Consider the following 6,764-nt stretch of genomic DNA (forward strand, 5'->3'; position numbering starts at 1 on the left):
GGGGACTCACATCTGTCGGTCCAAACTGCGCCATTCTGTAAGCCCCTCACCGTGTCACAGACCTCAGCCAAAGTGAAGCATTCCGCAGGGGTTTGGGCCGTGAGGAACAGCCTGCCCGACACCTGACTTGAACACTCTGCTGGGAAAAACACCGAGGAACATCACGATTACCTTCTGCGGGAACAAGGGCCAAACAAATGGCCTCATCATGAAGCCATGCGGCCCGGGCTGCTCCCACCCATACCTATAGGCACCCCAGCCCGTAGGCGGCGGTGGGCTCTGGCATCAAGCTGGTCCCCCGCCTCCGCAGGTGTTTGCAATGTACCTGTGTTGCTGCAAAGCCATGCTTTCTCTCTGTGTGTCTTTGTTTAACCCTCACCTTCTCTCTCTTTTTTTTTTTTTCAATATACGGAGTCTCACTCTGTTGCCCAGGCTGGAATGCAATGGTACGGTCTCGGCTCACTGCAACCTCCGCCTCCCAGGATCAAGTGATTCTCCTGCCTCAGCCTCCCGAGTAGCTGGGATTACAGGCGCCCGCCACAGTGCCCAGCTAATTTTTGTATTTTTATTATTAATTTATTTTTAATTTTAATTTTATTTTATATTTTATATATTTATTATTTTATATATTATTATAATTATTTTATTATTAATTTATTATTAATTTTAGAGGGTTTCATCATGTTGGCCAGGCTGGTCTCGAACTCCTGACCTCAGGTGATCTGCCTGCCTCGGCCTCCCAAAGTGCTGGGATTACAGGCGTGAGTCACTGCGCCCAGTCTGCCCTCGCCTTCTCTTTAAAACACCTAATGATACCAAGTCTGGGAGTCCTAGGCTCCTGGCATGACCCCTGGCATGGTCTGATCCCCTCTGCCTCAAACCCTGAGCCTCCAGCCACGTGTCCCCTACCCATCTGTGTCCTTCAGAGCTTTGCGTGAGTCACAAGGGCCTCTCTGCTTAGGGTCCCCTTGCAGGGGGCTGGTGGTGCCCCCAAAAGACAACCACATCCTAGCCCTGAAACCTCAAATGTGACCTTATTTAGAAGAAGGGGCTTTGCAGGTGGGGTTACGTCAGGATCTCTGGTGACATCACCCAGGGTTCCCTGGGCAGGCCCTGAATCAATGGCCTCTGCCCCCTGAGAGGAGACTCAGACATGGGAGAGACGCTGTGGGACCGGGGATCAGAGATGGGCGACACAGCCACAGCCACCGACGCCTGAGCCAGCAGGGGCTGGGGAGGCAGACAGGGTCCTGCCCTGGAGCCCCCAGAGGGGTGCAGCCCTGCCTGCCCTGTGGCTTTGGAGTTCTGGCCTCCAGATGCGGGCGTAAGTGTCTCTTGTTGTGATTTTTTCAGCAGCCGGGAGGAGAAGGCACCCTTGCGAGAGCGTGGTGCTCCCTCCGAAGCCACCTCCCCGACTCACGCCAGGGCTGCAGCCTGGGGGTTCCCCGCTCCGGGCCCCTGGAGCCTGAGCTGTGGGGGAAGAAGGGGCCCTGGCAGTCCCTGGGGAGCCCCTGCAAGGAAGAGGGAGCTCTCGGAGGCGGGGTGGTGGGGGCGTCTCCCACCGCTGGGAACAGTGTCCTCGTCCCTTCCCCGCACTCCCACCTTGTGCCTGGTGCTCAAGCTTTGGGATGGTCCCGCCGGACCCTGGTGCGGAGCAGACCCAGGAGGCCCCTCTGCCCTCTGGGAGCCTCAGGTCAGGCAGCAGGTGGGGCTGGGGCAGGTCCTGGGCTGAGTGGCTGGGCCTTCGGGGAGCAGGGCCCACCTGGTGGGGGTGACGGGTGGGGGGGGTCCCTTCAGTGGCTCCTGTGGCTCTCCAGGCTGGGAGCAGCAGATCCGGGTTCGGAAGCATTGGCTCTGGAAAGGGGCCTACCTGTGTCCCCTCCTCCCTGAGGCTGAGGCAGGTGGCCTGACAGGAGCTGATGGGGATGGGAAGGACTCGCCCAGCTGCTCTCCAGAGCTGAGCCTTCCAGGAACAGAGCAAGGCAGGGTCCTGGCCCCTGGGCTGGGAGGGAGAGCCCCGTGTTCATCTTCGTGGCGCACTGGCCTTTGGAGGATGTGATCTGCACACACACCTCGGAAGACGGGTTTCCCTGTGTGGGGGGAGAGGGGGTGCAGCGGGCAGGTCCCCCAACCCCTGCAGCCTCCCCTCCCTGGGGCCCCGCACAGGCCCAAGGACTCCCCAACCGCCCTCAGAAGCCCCCAGGCTCCCCAGCCAGGCACTACCTCGTCCCTCACAGCTTTCCTGAGTTCAAACTTGAAAACTCTGCCTCTTAATCCCAAAATCTGGGTGGTGTGGCAGCCACGGATACCTGTAGCCCCAGCAAGGTTCCTGCGCAGGGCGAGTGGGAGCAGGGCCTCGGGCCGTGGGTGTGCCTGGCCTGCGTGTCCGGGTGGATGCAGCCCCCAGGGCCAGGCAGAGTGGGGGAGGTCCGGCACCTCTCGGGCAGTGGGTGGGGTCTCCAGGCAGGCCAGGCCCTGCCACTGGAAGGGAGGTGGCCCCTTTGCCACCAACCTGTGGCTGTCACCGAGGCAGGTGTGGCTGGACCAGGAAGCCCTCCTCGCTGGCGCCTCGCTGCCTCCATCCTATCCCCAGGCCTCTCTCCTGCTGGCCTGCACCATACGCTTTTGGTCACCTGCTCAGAGAGGCCCCCCAGGGCCACCGGCTGCCCCCTCGGTAGCTTCCTTCAGCACAGGCTGAGGTGTCTCCACTCAGGGACTCCCCCTTCCCCCAGAATCTCGACCTAAGCTGACCACAGGAGACTCACGGAAGATTCCTGAGCTAAAGAAGGAGGGAGGGAGGGACGGAGGGAGGAGGAGGGAGGAGGAGGGAGGAGGGGGAAGGAGGGATGGAGGAGAGGAAGGAGGAGGGGGAGGGAAAGAGGAGGGAAGGGAGGGAGGGAGCCTTTCCCAGGAACCTCAGGGGCCTCTGGGGCCGGATGCAGTGTCTGGGGCTCTGTCCTCAGCCGGGCCCTTTGCACGGCGGGGGTCTGTGTGCGTGTGGTTAAAATAAGGAGCTGGTCCAAGCATGGGTGTGTGAACCGCAGACTTTATTACTATACAAAGACTTTTTTCTGTTTTGTTCCCAGTGCTTACGGAGGGGAGGAGGAGGGGGAGCAACCGCACAGGGAGGCTCTGGGTACGGCCCAGCCAGCCCCAGCAGGGTCCTTCCTGTCACACCCCATGCAACGCAGCAGGCGGTGTGGAGAGTGAGCCCCACTGCAGTGTGGGGCACATCTTCATCCGAGGGGTGCTTGGAGGGACTGGCCAGACGGGCACAGCGGCGAGGAGGTGCTGGGATGGGGAAGGTCCCCGAGCTCCGGGCGGTGTTGGATGAGCTCAGGCTCACAGGTGTGGCCCTGCCTGGCCCAAGCTCTCCAGGTGTGTCCAAACCTTGTGTTATATGCACCTTGCAGTGCAGGGCTCACCCGTGGGGTCTGGTGAGGCGGATGCCACATTCTGGGGGTGGCACTCCAAGTTCTTCCCCACACACGTCGCTCAGGCGGCAGCAGCGTGGGGGGTGGTTTCAGTTGGCCCTGCGGGGGACCGCCCCATCTCCCCAGGGAGGAAAGGGGGTCTGGAGATAGCCCTGGGTGGGGGAGGTCAACCTGCAGAGCCCGGCTTGGGGACAGCTCCAGATGACACCTCATGAGCCGCCTGGGGTGGAGGGGCCCCCAGTGCAGGGCTGCGTGGCCCCAAGCACCTGCCTTCCCTATCCCATGGTCTCGCAGCTGGGCACCGGCCCCGCCCGCCTCAGCCCCAGTGATGGGCCCTGGAGGGAGAGTGTGGTCTGCACCCCACGGCTGGCCCCTGGGGGACGAGGCTCAGGGCCGGCCCCAGGAACCTCCCAGAGGTCTCTGGGTCCTGCTGCCTGGCCGCTGAGAGGCTGTGACATTGTCCCTGCTGGGCATATGTGCTGCTCCCTGCCCTGGGCTCAGGCACTTTGGGGGGCCCAGCTGCTTCTGTCTCAGCCTCCCCAGGTGGGGAGGGGGCTGGGGCTGTGGGGTGGGGCTCCGGGTGTCTGTGACTGTAGCCCCAGGGGCCAGGCTGAGAGCAGGGGGTCCACAGCATCTGCCCAGGGGCTACGGCTTGAGGGCCCCAGGAGGCCGGGTGGGACACAAGAGCGCCAGACCCCTGCGGCTTCGCGCTGATGAGCTGCAGGGCAGGCAGCTCTCTCCTCTAACGGTGATCAGGCCGCGGATGGACGGTTTTACCAGACAGTATTAGACAGACGACCAGGTCTAACCATGTCTGGTAAGACGCCCATCGGCCGGCGGTGGTGTGGGTGGCCTCCGGGTCCTGGGCTGGTGTCTGTGGGGCCTGTGAAGGGAAGGCCCTGGGGGCGGCTCCCCCCACCTCCTGCAGCTGCCCTGATCCCTCCTGGGTCTGCAGAACGAGCTCCCGAGGCACTTCCCTGACAGCCCCCATCCCAGCACCTGGTCCCAGCCCAGCCTGGCCGTGTGGGGGTACCCGGGAGCCATCTGGTCACCCTGGCCCTGCTCTTGGCAAAGGCTCCCTGCTGCCCCTCGCTGGCTTCCTGACGCTTGGTCGGGTTAATGAGTAACAGCGAAGGGCAGCCTCTCCCCAGTGGCTGCCCCCTCCCCAGGCTGGGGCCTTGTGTGGGGGTGTGGTCCCAGGCACCCTGGTTGCAGATGGAAAAGATTAAACAATGGGTAATCCTGGCCTGGTGGGTTTTGGACAAAGTTCCTGTTCTTGTTGACTGGGGGAAGGAATGAGACCCCTTGTCCCTCAGAGGGCAAGCACAGAGCGTCCCCACTCCCCTGCGTGGTGGGGCTCGGGAATTTGAACCCACCTTGTCCTTCCTGCACCCCCAGCAGACCCTCCACGGAGCCTGGACCACGTGAGGGAGGCCACTGTTCCTCTTCCCTCTCCACCCCTGGTATCCCAGCCCTATGGCCTTTCCTGGAGCCAGGTCACCCTAAAACCCAGCCTGGGAGGTTGGGGGGGTGAGGCACAGCGGCTGTGGGAGGGGGAGCAGGATGCCCTCCAGGCCACCTGTGGAGGCACCAAGGGGTCCTCAAGGTGTCAGACCCAGCCTGGATGTGAGTGACCCCGGGGGCACCCGGCAGAGGCCAGCCCCTCCTTTGGGGGCTGGGCTTCGGAGCTGACACAGGCCCTCTGCCACCCCGCTCAGCCCTCTGCCCTCACCCATCTGCTGGCCCCGCTTGGCCCCTGGCCCCAGCCCATCTCTGGGATAGGAGCTCCGGACGTGCCTCGGTGGGGTCCCCGGCGAGCGGTGGGTCACCTTTGAACATCGTTACCAGACAGTGTTAGAGTCAAGCTGGGAAATCCAGCACTGTCCGGTAAGATGCTCACAGGGGCCCGGGAGGGACGTGGGGTCCCCCAAGGCAGCCAGGGGGACTGGACAGGGCTGGCGGAGAAGGGCTTGGGGGCCCTGAGACTGCACACAGGCCCACCCTCCCTGCTTCCTCCAGGGCAAGGGGACCCTGGGGCCGCTGACCCGGGACCAAGGCTGGGGTGCTGGTCTGCTTGGTGGCCAGCCCACCCTGTCCGGCAGGAGGGAAGATGGCTGTGGCCAGGCTGGGTAGACTCCCAAGCTGGGTGGGGCAGCTTCCTCTGGGTTCCACGTAGCTCCTGCTTGGGCCTTGCCCTCCTGAGCCCTCTGTTGGGTCCTGCTCGGCCCGCACCTGCTGGGTGTGGCAGCAGCTCCTGCCCGGGCGCTGTGGGCAGGGCCCGGACACCTGAGCGTCCTAATCCCCAGATCACTGTGGGGCGCCCTGGGTGCAGCTGCAGGACGCCTGGCATTCCGGGGTCTCTGAGATGCTGGTGGGGGGCGCCCCAGCCCCCTTCCCAAGGTCACGTCCCCCCATCACTCTCCCCAGAGCCATCTGGCCTGGACGGGGTGGGGTCCGGTGAGCGGGCTGTGGGAGAGGGGAGCGTGGGGCTCGGTGGGAGGCCCTGGGGGCCGGGGTGGGGTCGGCCGGTCGCTGCGTGCAGGGCTCCGCCGTCATCATTACCAGGCAGTATTAGAGACCTGACTCCATCCAATGCTGCCCAGTAAGATGGCCACGGCTGCCCGAGCTGGGTCTGGGGGCCGCCCGGCTGGGGGTTGCATGGGACTTGCTGGGAGGCTCAGTAGCTGGGGGGCCTCGTCCTCCTGGAGCACTGAGGACAGCATCGCGGAGGGCAGGGGCCCGGGTGAGCCCCACCCGCCAGCCCTGCCGAGTCCAGCAGCCACCAGCTTTGGGTCCTGGGGTGGGCACCTGGGGGGCCGAAGGGTCCTGGCCAGATGGCCAAGGACCAGGTCAGAGGGGGGCTGACATGGGCCCTCTGCCCCCACCCCTCTGCAGGGGACCTTCCCTCTGGGTGATCTCATAGGAAGGCCTGGACAGCAGCCCCAGCCCCCCGGGCCCCGAGTGCTGCCTGTCTGAGGCAGGGGACGAGGGCCTCTGTCTCCAGGATGGTGTTCCAGGAGCCGCTTCCCTGCCCAACCCCTTCTTTTCTCAAAGGCCCGGTGTCTGCCAGGCTCTCGAGACAGAACGGTCCCTCCCACCTGGAGACCCCTCTCCCATGCTGCCCCACTCACTGCACAGCGTCTGAGGGCAGGAGGTGCAGGCGGGGGCGGGGGTGGAGGTGGGGGTGTGGGTGGGGGTGGGACCGGGGATGGAGGTGGGGGTGTGGGTGGGGGTGGGACCGGGGGTGGAGGTGGGGGTGTGGGTGGGGGTGCGGGCGGGGCAGGCTCCCGACTATGCCCAGCCATCCCTGAGATTTGTGTGTCTGCTGGT

Source organism: Pongo pygmaeus, chromosome 1 (genome assembly GCF_028885625.2).
Source record: "Pongo pygmaeus isolate AG05252 chromosome 1, NHGRI_mPonPyg2-v2.0_pri, whole genome shotgun sequence".
Classification (NCBI taxonomy): domain Eukaryota; kingdom Metazoa; phylum Chordata; class Mammalia; order Primates; family Hominidae; genus Pongo; species Pongo pygmaeus.